Source organism: Saimiri boliviensis, chromosome 1 (assembly GCF_048565385.1).
Source record: "Saimiri boliviensis isolate mSaiBol1 chromosome 1, mSaiBol1.pri, whole genome shotgun sequence".
Lineage (NCBI taxonomy): Eukaryota > Metazoa > Chordata > Mammalia > Primates > Cebidae > Saimiri > Saimiri boliviensis.
In genome coordinates, this window is record NC_133449.1 from 138,851,039 (window position 1) to 138,871,696 (window position 20,658).

The 20,658-nt window shown below is 36.7% G+C and overlaps 1 pseudogene; it reads left to right on the top strand.

Annotated features, from left to right (window-relative positions):
* The first annotated feature begins 299 nt into the window (after positions 1–299).
* LOC141584618 (mitotic spindle assembly checkpoint protein MAD2A pseudogene) overlaps positions 300–20,658 on the top strand; it is a 32,859-nt pseudogene continuing 12,500 nt past the window's right edge.

A 20,658-nucleotide genomic window follows, 5' to 3' on the forward strand; every position in this document is an offset into this window, starting at 1 on the left:
TTCTCAAACTCACTCTTATTACTGCCCTCTGCTTTCCTGTTTGTTTATATTTAGGTGGATGTCTTCTTGGAATCTCCTTTTTGCAAACCCCTAGACTAGCCTCACTCTTACAATAACCTTATCTCACATGTGTGCGTCTTAGGGTGGATAGAGAGAAGTCAATTTTCTGACTCCTTGTGTGTCTGAAAATATCTTTGTCTATCACACTTTCTTTGTCAGCTGCATATGGAATTCCATGAGGAAAACAACTTTGAGAACATTGAAGAACGAATTCCCTTGTCTGCCAACAGCCAGCGCCGATGACGGTAAGTCTAATGCAGATGTGGTTCTCATGGCCTCGTTCGTGTCTTCATTTTCCTTCGCCAACTTTTTTAGCATCTTCTCTTTTGCTCTGAACTATGACAACATTGTGCCAATGCAGGTTTTTCCCTCCTAGACTTAATAGACCCTTTTGATCTGAATATTGATGTCTTTTTTCAGCCTCATAAATTTTTCTTTGTTAATTTTTATTACCTCGACTTCCTCATTGTCTTCATTCTATCTTTCTGGAAATCCTGTTAGTGAGACAGGAACCATTTGAAATGATTTTCTGTTTCCCTTATCATTTTTTTCATACAATCTATCTTGTTCTCTTCTTGTTTTACATACTGAGAGTCATCCTTTGCTTTGTATAGAGCTTTTTAAATTGATATTTATTCATTTTCTTTTTTACATGACAGGTTTAATTTGCGAGAATTTTTTTTTTTTGTTATAATCCCCTGGGGTTTTAATTTTCTAGTAAAATAACTTAAGTGGCTCAAATGATCTAATTAATTAATTATAACAACCTTCCAGGATTATCACTAATAAGCCATAAAACATTCCCAAACCGTGTACTACAGAAGTCTTACAGTATACAGCTAATAGGTACCTTTATGTAAAAGTGTTTGGGGCTTAAGTAAGCTTCAGAAAGAGCTACATGTCATATGCTCCTAGTGAGAACCTAGCTGTTGCATGAAGATTCCAAGAAGTGCTACTGTAAAGAAATTAGTTAAATTTCTTTAGTTCAATATTTTTAACATTTACTTAGGGAACTGTTTTCTGGAGAGTATTTTTTATCATCTTCCATGCATGATATATCTGTTTTGGGCACATGAGATCCAGGTCAACTAGCATGACCCCTGACCATGTGAAGCTGCACAGAACTCTCTGAGCCCCACATCTCCATGGCTGAGTCTGCTTCTGGAGGCAAATTCCACCTCCTGCCTATACAATACTGTCCAGATATAAAGCCAACAAAATATATTATGAATTCTAAAAACTGGTGAAATGAAAAGAGAATAAGCTTTGATCTAGATCTTAGGAGCACTCTATTGTAAATGGTTCGAGTTAGGAGCTGCACAAATATGTGTGCATATTTGCATAGATATGTATACATGTCTGCATATATATATAGATATATATGTATATACATATCTGGCTAGATGTTCCTGTTAGTTCATTTCTGATACTTGTTAAAGACAGATTATTGATAATAAAAGCCTTAGGAATACATGTGAAAGTCAGATGGATTAAACGATTGGGTTCCTAGAATCTGAGCAAATGACTCTATGAGATGTAATCCAAAAAAAGTCTCTCCAATATCATTACCTTAGCTTTATTTTCTCCATGGCATTGGCAACAGTCAGTTAAGAATTGAACTCTGTGACAAGTGCCTGAAGTCTTAGTTCCTTACCTTATTGATTATAGAAAGTACTTAAAAAATCAGATGAGCTACTGGCTAGACCAGCTTTCTGTTATTCCTATTAAGGATTCAGACTTTTTGCTTGGTAGACAAAAAATATCCGCTCCATTTTTAAACAGAGGAAAACTGTGAAGTGTCCAAGGACAGAATCTATTTTTAATCACATTTCAGAAATGTAGTTTATTAAACATTTGGGGAAAACATGTTTAATTTTTCCCTAATATATACATATAAGGCTATACACTTCCTTTAAGCCTGGCTGTAATTGGAATTCTTAGGGTTTTCAAAACAACTTCAATGAAGTAAAATTCAGGTAAACTAAAATGCACATACTTAAAGTATATAATCTGACAACTTTGAAGTATATTTAATAACCATGGAACTGTCACCACAATCAAAATAATGAACATGGCCATCTTTCCAGTAGTGTTTTTATTCTGCTTTTGATTTCTTCCTGTTAAAACTTCCCTCCTTAACTCCCCATACCTCCATTCTTGGGTAAATCTTGATCTTATTTCTATAATTATAATTTGCATTTTCTAGAACTTTTCATAAATATTTCAGAGTACATACTCTTTTCTTGTATGGGGCAAGGGTTTCCATCTTCTTTTGCTCAACACAATTATTTTGAGATTCTTCCATAGCATTACATGCATCAGTAGTTCATTCCTTTTATGGCTAAGTACAGTGCCTTTGTATGAACATACTAAACTGTGTTTATTCACTGACCAGTTGTTAGACATACGGACCGTTTCTAGTTAAAACTACCTTGAACATTCATATACAAGTATTTGTATGGACATGTATTTTATTTCTTTGGGGTAAATACATAAAATTGGAATGCCTACGTTATAGGTAGGTGCATATTTACCTTTTAAGAAGGTACCCATTTTCTAAAGTGACTGCACCATTTTACATTACCACTATCAGAATATGAGTTCCAATTGTTCCATATCCTGAACCAATGCTTCACATAAAAAGTCTTTTAAAATCTAGATATTCTAATAGGCGTATTGTAGTGTCTAGTGATTTTACTTTACATATTCATAAAATCTAATGACATCTGTATCAGTTTTATCCCTAAGTACTACGTATTTTGATCTTATTAAAAATTTTTTTTATTTTTAATTTCAATTGCTATTTCCTAGTAAGTAGCAATGTAATTGATTTGTGTATGTTGATTTTTTTTAGATAAACTTTGCTTAAAGTTTTAGGAGACCTTTTTGTGGATTTTGTGTCATGTTCTATATGGACATGTACATTTTAGAATGTGGGGTAGTATGCTCTATTTGGTGTAATGTTCTATAAATGTTGATTATGTCAGGTAGGCTAGTAATGTTCCAGTCTTTTATGTCCTTGAATTTCTGTGTACTTTTTATATCAAGTTTTCAAAGAGGAGTATTTAAATATTTGACTAGAATTGTGGGTTTGCCTATTTCCCTTGTAGTTCTATTAGTTTTATCTCCTTGTATCATAAAGCTCTGCTATTAGTGGAATAAAGGTTTAGCATTATATGCTCTTGGTGAATTTTTTATTACAACTGCTTTATCATTATTAAATGATGCTCTGTCTCTAGGTATATACTTTCTGTAAAATCTACTTTGATATTTTTTTCATACTTTAAAATTTTTTATTTATATTTAATGTGGGTTTCTTTAGGCACTCTAAAGTGGGATGTTGTTTTTTTTGTCCCATCTGACAATCTCTGTCTTCAATGGTTTAACTGTTTACATTTAAAGTTATTTTTGTGGTTGGGTTTAAATCCACTCTCTTGTGTTTATATAAGCCTTACCTGGTAATTGCTTATTTTTTATTCTTTTTGTGACTTCTTTTGAATTGCGTATTTCTTCCTTTCATGGTATGTCCATCATTGGTGTATTCATTCTTATTTGTCTTGTTATTTTAGGGGTTGCTTAGGCTAAGTAATGTGTATCTTTAAGTTATCTTGAACTTTTCAAGTGACAGTATACTTTTTTGAATATTATTTAGGCATACTATAGCTATACCAGTTTAGAGATAAAGAAAACTGAAACCCAGAGAAGAGAGGTGACTTGTTTATGGCCAGAAACCCTGGTTATGGATTAAAATAGGAATTCTAGCCTACTTGCTTCAGACCGGGTGCTTTTCCCCGTGTAGAGCTAGGATGAGAACCAGTGTACTTTCTTAGGAGAATACCAAGTCACCAGAATTAGGAATTATAATTAACAATGGGCAAAGAGCTGAGATGTTCGTTTTTGTTTAGGAAAATTTAAGTTTAAAACATCCAATAGCAAAATCCCTAAAACTCCCTTGAAGACCACTTGGGTTAATATCACATGTGGGAATCAATCAGGTCAACAGTGAGAGATGAATCTGTGCGCCAGCATTTCAGTCAAACCCCTGGAGCAGAATTTGGATTCCTTTGGCTCTTCACATTAGTCACTCCAGGAGAGCAATTCACATCTCATAAATCACATTCTGACTGTGACTTGTAGGGTTGTCTGAAACTGTATTTACTCATCTTATTCTATGTGCCAGAATTAAAGCAAATCTGAGACTATCAGTATGATAGGTATGCCTATCTGGGCCTGCTTATGTAAATATTGAATGCAATATGCATACATTTATAATGTGAGGATTGCACAATTGATTTGGTAATATGCTCTATTTGAGCAGACTATATCGTTTAAGTTCCCTGTATAATCAAAGGAATAAAGACAAATGTGTATTAATAATATAAATAAATATTTCATTGTTACTTTTAAACACAAGTATGGCATAAATACAAACCAAAGTTAAGATTCAAAATAAACATTTGAATTACCACAATTCTCTTAGATACACTGTCCTTATAACTTCATTTATGTCCAGTTTTATTCCCAGTATATATATATATATATATATATATATATATATATATATACATATATACACATAGTATAAGATTAATATAAAATATTTTTCTAGATATTTACATGGTATTATTTTTTCTCATTCTTATCTATGAGCTTTAAATAGTATATACCCAATCTCTAAACTTATGAAATAAGTAAGTGTAATCACTTGTTTTAACTAGTCTGATTCCCGTTATTCTTTTAAGAAAACCAACAGAATTCTTAGGCTGAAACAAAGCTTGTCAGGCCTAAAATCAATCACTTATTTATTTTTCCACAATCTGTTTTTAAAGAATCTTGATGCCAGAATATATGAATTTCTTTCCTACATTTAGAAGAGTATTATATCAAATAACTTCAAATATAGCATTGTCACTATATAATCAGAATTGTCACACTTAGTTGTTAAGGCATTTGACAACATTCACTCAGCTTCTCCTAGGAGTTTACAATGTACTGAGACAAAGAAAAAGGAATAATCATTGTTCACTAGTTTTTCCTATAAATGCACAAAAATGGCTGTGTGTGCAGTCAAGTGATCATTCCAAACATAATCCACTACACAATAGCAAGAATAGATTCTGTGCTCAGTGCATACTAAAGGGAAGTAGAAAGGTAAACAGTGAAAACTAGAGGAGAGAAAAAGGAGGCTACTCTTTCTAGTCCAATCACTTCTCCTGTATAGCTATGCAACTTTTTAGCCTACTTGTAATTCTTTACAGCCTTTCCCATATGGTTTAATAAAAACAAGAAATATCTCCAGCATGTAGTTGTCTGTGGAAATAGATGTTTACCTAACGGCTTCACTCTCTGATTTCTTTAAAAGAGACATTTTCTTAGTGCTCTTTTGCATTTCAGTTTCAGGAATCGGCCTTATTTCACATGGTGGCTATTTACCATATGAGACCTGATGACATGCTTTTCCCCTGCATGCTCGCTGAAAGCAAAGATGATGAGTCCCATCCTGGGAACGGTTTTGACTTTTTTCCTTAAAATGTGCTTTGCATAGGCTGATCATTTGGGTGAATGATGACACAAAAATTCCGTAAAACTGAGTTTAAATGTTTTCTCATGAAAAATAAGAATAAAGGGTGAAATTTTATAAAGGATTTTACTAAAAAATTAGTTTTGGTTAATGATATGTCCATTCATTCATTTATTCAAGACTATTTCTAAATGCCTTTTATGTTCTAGGCACCATATTTGTTTGGTTATAACTAAGTGACTAAAGTACATATAACCACTGCCCTGAGCTCAAAATTTAATCTAGGAGTCAGTTAGCAAACAAGTAAATAAATACAAGTTTAAAATTTATATTAGAGTACAATTATATTTGGTGAGGTTTGTTTTGTTTAGTTCGGTAGGGTCTTGCTCTGTCACCCAGGCTGAAGTGCAATGTTGCAATCTTAGCTCGCTGAAGCCTTGAGTTCCCCAGCTGAAACGATCCTCCCACCTCAACCTCCCATGTAGCTGGGACCACAGGCATGAACCACCATGCCTAGCTATTGTTTCTTTTGTGTACAGATGGATTCTAGCTATCCTGCCCAGGTTTGTGTCAGACTCCTGTCCTCAAGCAATTCTCCCGACTTGGCCTCCCAAAGTGCTGTGACTATAGACATAAACCATTGTGCAGGGCCATTGAACAAGTGTTTTGATGGAAAAATAATTGAACTGAGCTCCTATTCAGAAACTGTGGTCCTGGAAATTCCCTCAAGGTGTTGGTACTCAAACTAGGACTCAGTGATAAACCACCATGGACTCAGTGATAAAACACCATGTGAAAATTGGGAAATATCATTCTAGGGCAGGGAAGTACCATGAGCAGAAATCTGGAGAACACCAAAGCTTAGCCTAATTAAAAAAAGGAAAAGGGGCAGTGTGCTGAGAGAGAAGCAGAACTCAAGTTGGAGAATGCATCATTTGGATTATGTAGAGCCTTGTACTTTTTAGTAAGGTATTTGAAATTTATACAAAACATGAGTTGGTATGGAAAATTCATGTCTTCATAACTAATTAGTATTATTTCCATTATTCAATACAAATTATTCATTAAAATATTAACTTCTATTTTTAATACAAATAGATACCTCCTTTTATCCTGAAAAAAATGTAATTTCAGAGCATGGAAAAGAGTAAGTATTGTGATAGGACAGATATGCTGAAGAATGTGGTGATGACTTTGAAATGATACAGATTAAGACTAAGGAGTGTAAACAGGTTTCGATCTCGATTCATGTTTAACATGATTACGTTGAACATCAATGAATAAGAAAATAAATCCTGGACTTAATGTGTCATGATGTAACACGATATGCTCGATACTACAACAGTGTGACAAGCAGGATTCAGGAACTAATAATGTAACAGAGATGATAGTATTGGTTTCTAGTTTGGAGCTCTCTCTATACTTTGAGTAGAAGATGAAGCAAGTAGAAACAATATTATGAAATGAATATAGTGTAACACATAAGTGTCAAGAATATTGATATTAAGAGGTGTACCATGAAATTATGTAAAGCATTCACTTTAGTAGAGAACTGAGGTGAAAGGCATGAAGGATGGGTTAATATTGTGGATAAATAAGAGATTTCACCAAAAGTGTGTTTCTAGTTATTTGTTTGCTTTCCTTTCAAAGTATTTTTTTTTTACCACTTCTCCTTCATGTCTTCCTATCCCTCAGACTCTGAATTCTTCCAGGAGTGTTCTAACATATCCCCCTTCACACAGTAGTTCACTATTTTTTTTAATAATTGCGAAAATACCTACTATGTGGAAGATATATTTAAAAAGATACTATCTACACTCCAAAAATCCTAAAAAAGACTATCATCTATCATCAGAAATAAAATCCACCTAACATGATAAAAACATTTATTCTGGTATGGCCCATTAATGTGTATTTTACTGAAGTAGCATTCTCCCAGGGATTTACTCCATTATACATTCTATAACCACATTGTACCAAGATTAGTCCTTGAGACCAATATAATACAGAAAGAAGGATGATTTGCCACTTCTGAGATTAAGTTATAAAACATTGAACCTTCTGTCCTGGTTGTTTGCTTGTTCTCTCTTGGACCACTTGCTCTGGGAGAGCCAGCTACCATGACATGGGTAGCCCTATAGAGAGGTCTCCATAGTGAGGAACTGAGGACTCTACACAAGCCACATGAGTGACCTTGATAGCAGATCCCCAACCCTCAATCGAGCCTTCAGATGACCATGTTCTGGCCACCATCTTTATGTCAACACCTCATGGGAGAGCCAGAACTAGAACCACCCAGCTAAGCAGCTAAACTGTTATTGGACTCCTGATTCTTATAAACTGCGTTGATTTATATCTAATGTTGTAAGCTGCTAATTTGGGGTAATTTTTAAAAACATCAATAGATAGATAATGGAATCCCTAACATCTAGAATAATATCTAATTTTCAAGGTATTAGAAAAGATTTCTATGTCTAGAAAAGTTTCTCAATAAAGGCTTAAAAAGTCTAATAAATAAAGTGTAAACTAACTTTTTAAGCTGTTCACCAGAAGCTATTTTTCTTTTAGTTTAAAATATAGCTCTTCTCTCTAGAGAACCCAAATTATGTTTAAATATTTTACAAGTTAATAAATATCTTAATTTCAAAGTATTCAGTGCACAACTTACTTTCAATGTGAGTCCCTGAACTTAAAATACCAATGCTGGCTGTGGGATAAAAGTTAGTTTTCAGCAGCTGGCTCTATTTTATTAGAAGGCTATCATGCTATTTTTGCTTACTACATATAATTTTTATTTCATTCATCAGAAGAAAACCAGGAACAAATGGCTCATGAATATGTTGACTTTCAAATGCAAAATTCCTAGGTGAACATGTAAACACAATCACAGAACTCAATGTCTGGTTTGTTTTGCCAAACGTTTCTTTGCCTTTCATTACCTTATAAATTCCTTGTCATGAGTTTTTCTGATTTCCTTTGTAGGGACATGGATGAACCTGGAAACCATCATTCTCAGCAAACTGACACAAGAGCAGAAAATCAAATACTGCATGTTCTCACTCATAGGCGGGTGTTGAACAATGAGAACACATGGACACAGGGAGGGGAGCACTAAACACTGGGGTCCGTTGGGGGGAAATAGGGGAGGGATGGGGTGTGGGGAGGTGGGAAGAGATAGCATGGGGAGAAATGACAGATACAGGTGAGGGAACGGAAGGCAGCAACCCACACTGCCATGTGTGTAACTATGCAACAATCTTGCATGTTCTTCACATGTACCCCAAAACCTAAAATGCAATAAAAAAATAATAATAAAAAAATAAAAAGCCAAAAATAACAACAAAACTTTAAATACTGTGTGTACATAATCACAGTGAAATGGAGACTCTGGAAATTATTCTGCATGTCTTAATCCACCCTTTAGTATTTAATACTGAGATGGTTGATATAAATGTGTGTTTATAAGTTATCCACATAATTTAGTGTGGCAGACCCTACAATGATCCCCAGTGATTCCCACTCCTGGATGTTTATGCCTTTGCATTATCTCCTCTCCTTGATGGCAGGTAGGGCCTGTAAGATGCTTCAAACCAATAGAATATGGCAAACCTGATGGGATGTCACTCCTATGATTACAGTATCCAAGCCTATGTCATAGACAACTGGAGCTGAAGAAGTCTATGGGTCTCCCTGCTCTATGATACTATATTATCCTTAAGGGCAGGGATATATTTGCTTTTGCATTCTTTGTCTAGGATCTTGCTTCCTCACCACTTATTCAATTGCTGTTGTCAAGTACCAACGTTTTACTGAGACAGGGTCTTCTGTCACTCAGGCTGGAGAGCAGTGGCTCACTGTAGCTTCTACCTCTTGGGCTCAAGTAATCCTCCCATTTCAGCTTTCTGAGTAGTAGCTGAGACCACAGGTATGTGCCACCACATCCAGCTAAGTTAAAAAAAATTTGTAAAGACGTGGTCCCATTAATGTTTTCCAGGGGGGTCTTGAACTCCTGGGCTCAAGTGATTTTCCTCATCTGTCCTTCCAAAGTGTTAGGATTATAGCTGTGAGTCATAGTGCCCAGGTTCCACTGGGTACCCCCCGTAACCTTATATTTTAGGTAACTTCATTGCTGATTTACAAGTGAGTAAACTGAGGCTTAAGAGATTAAACCTTTGAAGAACTTGCCATTCGAAAGATAGCTGGAGAAAGACAAAAGAAGATAAAAACAGAAAGAAAAAGAGAGAAGTTATTTTTGAAAAGAAGAATATAGTGAGATCAGTGATAGTAAGCAGTAGATTTTTGAGGGGAAGTATGTTTTTTTGAGCAACACATTTTAGACCCTTGATCTAGATTCTAACAAGGTTATTACAAATACCAGATAATGACAGAAATACAGACTGATGGAGGACATTGAGAGCTACTGGAACCCACAAATGAATTTTTTTTAAGTGGATGGGCTACGTGCTAAGCTTTGATAGATTAGTATAATATTGTAATATAGTTAACATAGGCAGAGAGTGAGAAAGCATTCTTATATATTGGGAAAACTGGATCATAAGCAGTATAAGTGTATACGGGGAAATTTTGAAAAATAAAAGAATTCAGAAATGAAAGCAGAATAGATAAAGTGTTGTACATTTCTATCCTCTTGAGGTCAATATCATAACTTTAATCTCACCACCATTTTCATACCAAGTATATTAGTCTGTTTCCATTGTTAATATTGTCAAAATAACTGAGCTACCTCTCTCTCTGGGAGCTGTAAGCTGGAGCAGGTGGACGGCTCCTACCCCATGACCTGAGAGAGAGAAAGCTGAAAGGGGGAGACTGCTGGGTGCGGCTGGGCAAGTCCCTACCCTCTCTCCCACAAACCCAAGAGGGCTGAAGCTCTGACTCTAGTGGGTTGCATAGCCAGTGCCACAGTCTGAGATGAACCCTGAATGATCCAGCCCAGTGGAGGAAGGGCACAACCCACCACTAGAGGGGTGGGAGTGGGCTATATGTTTTAACAAAAAACACAGGAAGCCTACATAGCAATGCGACGGCATTCTTGACAACCCAGCAGTGCCAACAGGTCAGCAGTAGAGGCAGACCTAATCTCCCAGCATAAACAAAAAAGACACAGAAAGCTTCCCTAGTAACCTGAAGGAGTCCCTAGAAACCCAGTAGCGCTCCAACAGGCAGACAAGTGACCTCATCAAGCAGCTCTCTGACACCACAGCCAGGTAAATCCACAAAGATGGGAAAAAAACAGCTCAAAAAGGGTGAAATCATTAAAGACCAGAACACCTCTTCTCCTTCAAGGGATCACAACTCCCCAACAACACAGGATCACAACTTGACAGAGAAGGAGTGCGAAGAATTGATGGAAACAGGATTCAGAAGGTGGATAATAACAAACTTTCCAGAGCTAAAAGAACACGTTCTAACTCAATGCAAAGAAACCAAAAACCTTGGAAAAAGGTTAGGCAAAAAGCTAACTAGAATAACCGGCTTAGAGAAGAAGATAAACGACTTGATGGGGTTGAAGCACGAGAACTACATGAAACAAACACAAGTTTTAATAGCTGAATCAATTAAGCAGAAGAAAGGATATCAGAGATTGAAGACCAACTCAATGAAATAAAAAGAGAGGGCAATACAAGAGAAAAAAGAGTGAAAAGAAGTGAACGATGCCTCCAAGAAATATGGGATTATGTGAAAAGACCTGATCTACACTTGATCGGTGTACCTGAATATGATGGGAAGAATGAATCCAAGCTGGAAAACACACTCCAGGATATTATCCAGGAGAACTTCCCAAGTCTAGCAAGGCAGTCCAAATTTCAAATTCAAGAAATACAGAAAACTCCACAAAGATATTTCTCAAGAAGAGCAACCCCAAGGCACATAATCGCCAGATTCATCAGGGTCAAAACGAAGGAAAAAATGCTAAGGGCAGCCAGAGAGAAAGGTCAAGTCACCCACAAAGGGAAGCCAATCAGACTCACAGCAGATCTCTCAGCAGAAACTCTACAAGGCAGAAGAGTGGGAGTCAATATTCAACATCCTTAAAGAAAAGAAATTTCAACCCAGAATCTCATATCCAGCCAAACTAAGCTTCATAAGTGAAGCAGAAACAAAATCCTTTACAGACAAGCAATTGCTGAGAGGTTCTGTCACCACCAGACCTGCCCTACAAGAGCTCCTGAAAGAAACACTAAGCCTGGAAAGGCACAAGTACCAGTCACTGCAAAAGCAAACAAGTAGGCAAAGACCAAAAATGCAATGAAGAAAATGAGTCAACTAATGAGAAAGAAAACCAGCCAGTAACAAAATGGCAGGATCAAATTCAGACATAACAATATTAACATTGAATGTAAATGGCCTAAATGCCCCAATCAAAAGACACAGACTGGCAAACTGGATAAAGAGTCAGAACCCATCAGCATACTGTATTCAAGAAACCCATCTCACGTACAAAAACACACACAGACTCAAAATAAAGGGATGGAAGAAGATTTACCAAGCAAATGGATAACAACAAAAAAAGCAGGGGTTGCAATCCTAAGCTCTGATAAAATGGACTTCAAACCAACAAAGATTAAAAGAGACAAAGAAGGACATTACACAATGGTACAAGGATCAATCCAACAGGAAGAGCTAACTATCCTAAATATATACACCCCAACACAGGAGCACCCAGATACATAAAGCAAGTTCTTAACAACCTAAAACGAGATTTAGACTCCCACACAATAATACTGGGAGACTTAAATACTCCACTGTCAATATTAGACAGATCAATGAGACAGAAAATTAACAAGAATATCCAGGACTTGAATGCAGAGCAGATCTAATAGACATATGCAGAACGCGCCATCCCAAGTCCACAGAATATACATTTTGCTCAGCACCACATTGCACTTACTCTAAAATTGACCACATCATTGGAAGCAAATCACTCCTCAGCAAATGCAAAAAAAACAAAAACAAAAACAAAAAAAAAAACAGAAATCAAACAGTCTCTCAGACCACAGTGCAATCAGATGAGAACTCAGGATCAAGAAACACACTTAAACCCGCACAACCACTTGGAAACTGAACAACTTGCTTCTGAATGTTGACTGGATAAACAATGAAATGAAGGCAGAAATAAAGATGCTCTTTGAAACCAACCAGAAAGAAGACACAACTTACCAGAATCTCTGGGACACCTTTAAAGCAGTATCGAGAGGGAAATTTATAGCAATAAATGCCCACCAGAGAAGAGAGGAAAGATCTAAAATTGACACCCTATCATCAAAATCGAAAGAACTAGAGGAGCAAGATAAAAAAAATCTCAAAAGCTAGCAGAAGACAAGAGATAACTAAGATCAGAGCAGAACTGAAGGAGACAGAGACACAAAAAACCCTTGAAAAATAATCAATAAATCCAGGAGCTGGTTTTTTTGAAAAGATCAGCAAAATAGACAGACTGCTAGCCAGGTTAACAAAAAAAAAAAAAGGGAGAAGAACCGAATAGATGCAATAAAAAATGATAAAGGGGATATCAGCACTGATCCCACAGAAATACACACTACCATCAGAGATTACTACAAACAGCTCTACTCACATAAATCAGGAAACCAGGAAGAAATGGATAAATTCCTAGACACTTGTACTCTACCAAAACTAAACCAGGAGGAAGCTGAAACCCTGAATAGACCAACAACAAGGGCTGAAGTAGAGGCAGCGATCAATAGCCTACCAACCAAAAAAAGTCCAGGTCCAGATGGGTTCACAGCCGAATTTTACCAGACATACAAAGAGGAGCTGGTTCCATTCCTTCTGAAACTGTATCAAACAATGCAAAAGGAGGGAATCCTCCCTAACTCATTTTATGAGACCAACATCATCCTGATACCAAAACCAGGAAGAGACTCAACTAAAAAAGAAAACTTCAGGCCAATATCCATGATGAACATCAGTGCAAAAATCTTCAATAAAATACTGGCAAACAGATTGCAACAGCACATCAAGAAGCTTCTCCATCACGACCAAGTAGGCTTCATCCCAGGGATGCAAGGCTGGTTCAACATACGCAAATCCGTAATGTAATCCATCACATAAACGGAATATAATCCATCACATAAATGGAACCAAAGACAAAAATCACATGATTATCTCAAGAGATGCAGAGAAGGCCTTCGATAAAATTCAACAGCCCTTCATGTTAAAACTCTCAGTAAACTAGCTATTGATATATCATAAAATGATAAAAGTTATACATGACAAACCTACAGCCAATATTATACTGAAAGGGAAAAAGCTGGAAGAATTCCCTTTGAAATCAGCCAATAGACAAGGATTCCCTCTCTCACCACTCCTATTCAACATAGTATTGGAAGCTCTAGCCAGAGCAATCAGGCAAGAAAAGGAAATAAAAGGTATTCACTTAGGAAAGGAGGAAGTCAAATTGTCTCTATTTGCTGATGACATGATTATATACATCTAGAAGACCCCATTGTCTCAGCCCCAAATCTTCTCAAAGTGATAAGCAACTTCAGCAAAGTCTCAGGATACAAAATCAATGTGCAAAAATTACTAGCATTCCTATATACCAATAACAGACAAACAGAGAGCCACATCAAGAGTGAACACCCATTCACAATTGCTACAAAGAGAATAAAATACCTAGAAATACAACTAACAAAGGATGTAAAGGACCTCTTCAAGGAGAGCTACAAACCACTGCTCAATGAACTAAGAGAGGACACAAACAGATGGAGAAACATTCCATGATCATGGTTAGGAAGAATCAATATCATGAAAATGGCCACACTGCCCAAAGTAATTTATAGATTCAACGCTATCCCCACCAAGCTACCAATGACCTTCTTCACAGAACTGGAAAAAAACACTTTAAACTTCACATGGAATCACAAGAGACCCCACATAGTCAAGACAATCCTAAGCAAAAAGAACAAAGCTGGAGGCATCACACTGCCAGACTTCAAACTATACTACAAGGCTACAGTAATCAAAACAGCATGGTACTGGTACCAAAACAGAGACATAGACCAATGGAACAGAACAGAGACTCCAGAATAAACACCACACATCTACAACCATCTGATCTTTGACAAACCCAGCAAAAAAAGGCAATAGGGAAAGGACTCCATGTTTAATAAATGGTGTTGTGAAAACTGGCTAGCAATGTGCAGAAAGCAGAAACTGGACCCCTACCTGTCACCTTACACTAAAATTAACTCCAGATGGATCAAAGTTTTAAACATAAAACCTAACACCATAAAAACACCAGAAGAAAATGTAGGCAAAACCATCCAGGACATCGGCACAGGCAAGGACTTCATGACTAAAACACCAAAAGCTTTGGCAATAAAAGCCAGGATAGACAAATGGGATCTAATTAAACTCCAGAGCTTCTGTATAGCAAAAAAAACCATCATTAGAGTGAATTGGCAACCAATAGAATGGCAAAAAATTTTGCAATCTACCCATCTGACAAAGGGCTAATATCCAGAATCTACAAAGAACTAAAACAGATTTACAAGAAAAAAAAAAAAACAACCCCATTCAAAAGTGGGTGAAGGATATGAACAGACACTTTTCAAAAGAAGACATATATGAGGCCAGCAAACATATGAAAAAATGCTCATCATCACTGGTCATTAGAGAAATGCAAATCAAAACCACACTGAGATATCATCCATGCCAGTTAGAATGGCATGAAATGCCATTTTATTTCCTTTTCTTGCCTGATCATTAAAAAATCAGGAGACAACAGATGCTGGAGAGGATGTGGAGAAATAGGAACACTCGTACACAGTTGGTGGGCATGTAAATTAGTTCAACCATGGTGGAAGACAGTGTGGCGATTTCTCAAGGACCTAGAAATAGAAATTCCATTTGACCCAGCAATCCCACTATTGGGTATATACCCAAAGAACTATAAATCATTCTACTATAAAGACACATGCACATGTATGTTCATTGCAGCCCTGTGTACAATAGCAAAGACCTGGAACCAACCCAAATGCCCATCAATGATAGACTGGACAAAGGAAATGTGGTACATATACACCATGGAATACTACACAGCCATAAAAAACGATGAGTTCGTGTCCTTTGTATGGACTTGGATGAATCTGGAAACCATCATTCTCCGCAAACTGACCCAAGAACAGAAAACCAAGCACCATATGTTCTCACTCATAGGTGAGTGTTGAACAACGAGAACATGTGGACTCAGGGAGAGGAGTATCACACACTGGGGACAGTTTGGTGGGGTAGGGGAGAGATAATGGGGGGTAGGGAAGGAGGGGATAGTGGGGAGGAATACCAGATGCAGTATGCACCTAAAGTAAAATAAATAATTATTTTTAAAAAAGCTAAATACACACTTTCTATCAGAACTAGATACGATCTTTAAAGCTGTAGTTTTTCTTTTGGGTTATTTCATGTAGGCATATGCATGGCTTATTTGATTGCTTAATATACGCTACTCAAATGCAGGATCTAGGCAGAGTTTATATTTGTATATATGAAAGTGCTTGCCACAGGCCACTAAATGTGGGGAGATCTTAGTATTTGTTGAAGAGCCCTGGGATTGAGGTTGAGGGGAGGAAAATTATATAAAAATGGATGAATTAGAAGTTACCTCTTGATGGGAAAAGGAAGTGTTGCAAACACAGCTGGGGGCCAGACACAACAAGTCAGGGTTGTACGGGTTTCATCCTGTAGTCCTGAGCCACCACTAAAAGTGTTTTTGAGCAGTAGAGTGGCGATGAACAGAACTGCTCTTTGAAAACTCTAGTTAATCAGGTGGTTAAAGGAGGTAGGATGCTATGATATAATAGTTCAGGCAGCGGCCACAGGTCCTAGCGCAAGCATTAAGAACAAGAAGAAAGAGATGACGACACTGAGATCTTAAGAACAAGGGAAAAGAAGTTAAATTCTAATACCTTCCTTAAGCCTCTCTCAAGTGTGCAAATCAAGTGAGTTATTTCCGTTGTTGACCTCAAAAATGAACCTCATGTTCCTTTTCTTTGGTGGAACAGGTGTCGAGTTGCAGTATGTCGATGAAATGTCACTGACTCTGTTTATCCTTTCCCAGTCCTTGAGAGCTACTCATTTTGGATAGAAGGTAGCAGAGAAGAAAGTGCTCAAATTTTGATCAGGCTGCCTGGGAGCCAGTTGGCGCCTCCAAGCTGTGTGAGTTGGGGCTAAAAGTTACCCTCTGGAGTCTCAGCTGATTTGAGAGAACACTAGGTTGGTGGGCAGCAGCAGTGTAGTATGGTCCCTTTGAAGACTGAGGAGTATCCACGAAGCACTGAGCACTTAGTAAGTGCTCACGCTCACTAACTGGGGTGCCACTTGCTATCCAGATTCATTTATCTCAAATTCCAAGCACCACATTCAACGACAAACCAAGGAGCATATCATTCACTTGACAGTGTCTCCCTGTGTGGATCATGTTCTTAAACATTGGATCTGCAATTATTTTGACAATGGCATCTATTAAGCTCATCTTTTAAAGAATGAAATCGGCACTGCCCATTTTCAGTGAACATACAGTATTCATTTTTAAACACAGTCTTTGGAATAAGAGGAACATTTCCACAAATTGGAACTATAAATTTAAGTAAAAGAATACACTTTGGAATTTACAATAGATGGCAGACTGTGTTCTTAGTCTTCTGAAGGTGTGAAATTGCAGTTAATTGCTTTGTTCTCAATTTTAAAGAGCAAAGAGTTCATAAATAATAAGCTCAAGAAGTGGTTTGCAAAGGCTGTTAAAATCTCTCACTGCATTTTCCATCGCCAAAGATGTAATTCTTCTGGGTGTTGATTATTCCCATGAATTTTAAAATATTTTAAAATACTCAGAGGCTGAACTACAGAGGAAAATTATCTCTGAATTCCATGTTAATAGAGTTGTAGGTGTCAATGAGAAACCTTTGGTTTCCTGTCACATGCATCCTTTAATGCAGGCGTCCCCAAACTACGACCCCCTGAGGCCATTTATCCGGCCCCCCCGCCGCCACACTTCAGGAAGGGGCACCTCTTTCACTGGTGGTCAGTGAGAGGAGCACAGGATGTGGCGGCCCTCCAACAGTCTGAGGGACAGTGAACTGTCCCCCTGTGTAAAAGGTTTGGAGACGCCTGCTTTAATGGGATATAACATTTCTGAGAAGTATAATGTAGCGTGCTGCCATAAAATTATGAGATTTATTATTAGAGAGATGAGACAATCTATTTTCTTCATATCGTGTAGTTATTTTGTTCATTGAAAATATCAATCATTAAGTGACAGCATAATTTCTTCAGCATCCTAATCCTTCTGGGTTATAAAGTTCACCAAGCATTTAAAAATACTTGTGTGTTCAGTATTATACTACCTTCAATAGGATAAATATATATCCTATTCGTCCCATTCCCACCAAAAAAGAGCACAAATTACCTCATGAATAAATCACACCCATCTGAAGTAAGTATCAATTTTTGGAAAACGCCAGCACAGTAAGATTACTTGAAAATTTTAAGGTACTCTCTTCCCGGCCACACAGTATTATTGTTTTATGGTTCAGGAAGGTTTTCTCTATAAAAAACCTCCATCTGTAATAATGTAATCAAATCCTTTTTTTAAGTTATCACAGGGTCAAAAGACACAATAGCAGCAGCAGGTAAATAATGAAGCAAAGAAACCAAACCAAGACATGGGTAGAACAGTTGTTTTGCAAATGCAACACCCTGCTCTGTGAGTCTGTAAAAGGGAATAATAGGTTTGTTACACTTAAATTACTACGAATCCCACTTTTCACTGGATTCTTCAAAATCCACAATCTCCCACACATATAATTAGACATCAGACTAGAAAGCACAGTTCAGAAAGAAGAAAAACAAACAATAAATTGCTTAGTCTGTTTCTAAGGTTTAAGATCATTTCATCTATGTTTTTGTCTTTGGGAAATTGCACAGAGGAAAAAGTCAATTTTAGGTAACATTAAATATTTCAATGGCCTTACCACAGGAATGAGGATTCTGCATAGGGAAGTGACCAGTACTCAAGTTCTGAATATGGCATTTGTGTTCCACCTTGACCACACAGAAACCTGCATGATTTGGCTTCACTGTCTTCCTTTATTAAGGTTTCCTTGATAAGGCAAATGCTTGAAAATTGTAATTTTAAAATGCTATGTAAAGTCTAAGCACTATCATGTTTTTTTTCTAATTTGAACCTCTTTTAAAAGCTACCTTATAAGCTCAAGCTGAGTGTGATCCATCCTCATCTGATATATCAATTTTAAAATTATTAATAACACCATTGATGCAGATGTTAAAATAGCACTCAGGCTGAAATAGCTGACGTAACTGGCACAGTTGCGAGTCATTGCTATTTCACTAGACTTTGTAGAAACTGGGCTTAGAAGCAGCTGCTTTCCTTGTCACTCTTTTAATTTCTTATTCTTGGTTTAGTTTAAATGACCACTTAGCGGATGTAAAGTATACTGGAAAATTGCAAGATGGTTGTACTCCAACTTGTAATTGTCTCCGTCTTGGACTTTATCTTGTACATATACTACAAGTTCTACCTAAAATCTTTATGAAATAACATTCTTCTATGTCATGTCAGATAATCCAAATTTAATTAGTTGTAATGATTCCATGACAATTTTATAGTACAAAACCATGACGCATACTTTTTTTTTTTTAAAGACACTTTTGCTCTTGTTGCCCAGGCTGCAGTACAATGGTATGATCTCGGCTCACTGCAACCTCCGCTTCCCAGGTTCAAACGATTCTCCTGCCTCAGCCTCCCAAATACTTAGGATTACAGGCACGTGCCACTATGCCAGCTAATTATTTTGTATTTTTAGTAGAGATGGGGTTTCTCCGTGTTGCTCAGGCTGGTCTCAAACTCCTGACTCAGATGATCTGCCCTCCTCAGCCTCCCAAAGTGCTGGGGATATAAGCATGAGCCACCTCACCTGGTCAGTTTTCTTAAATCTGTATCACCTGACAATTTTTGTCTCCAAAACAAGCAGACACTTCATTGTTTGCTCTTGTAGGAAATAGATGACTAAAATGAGATTTTTCTCTTTTCTGGTATTCATCAAATTCTCAGTGACAAGTTTTTATTTTCCTCCATTCTCCTGTGTTTTGAATTGCTTCCTTCATCAAAAACAAAAATGATTTCTTAAATAAAAACTTGCACTGTAAAAGCTTAGAAAGTTTTCTATAACATTAGGAGAAATACCTAATGTAGGTGACGGGAGAAGGGAGGCAACAAACCACCATGGCCAGTGTATACCGATGTAATAATCCTGCAAGATCTGCCAATGTACCCAGAACATTAAGTATAATTTTTAAAATTACCTAAAACTATCTCATCTCCCCAAATTATAATATATGCATATATATATATATATATATATATAGAGAGAGAGAGAGAGAGAGAGAGAGAGAGATTTATATATATATATATATATATATGAGTTCAAGGTCTCAAGAAAAGAAATAAGAATTGTGGAATAAGTAGGATATCTTTCTGATTTCCCTGAAACAAGGAAACCTATTTTTCTTGCTATTTCACACCAATGTAGGCTTGGTGGAGCTTTCCCTTCTACTCTGTCCCTATAGACCAAGGGTACAGCTGCAGCGGCATAGAAATTGTAAAATGATTATTTTAAAGAAAAAGAATGGGGACACACTGTGATGTTCAGCATAAAGGGGTGGAATTTTACTCACACTTTAACAAGGGAAAAATAGTTTGTGGCCTGTGGCCCCTCCACTCCTATTTTATAAAGCCTCATAATGAGCCACTAAGGACATATCAAAGTTGTAAACTTTAAAAGTAAGTAGAGTTTAGTACATATTTTATACATATCTATTTATAAATATTTTATAAAACTAAATCAGAGAAAGAAAGTCTGTTTTACTAGCTAGTATTCACCTATGCTGATCGTACATGTATTTGTACTCAAAAATCTCATGATAGCTTTTATTTTCTTTGAATTTTTCTCTCTTGTTTGTACAAGTTAAAAGCACATGACACATTTAATCAGATTATTTCTAATTGGTCTGGGCCAAAT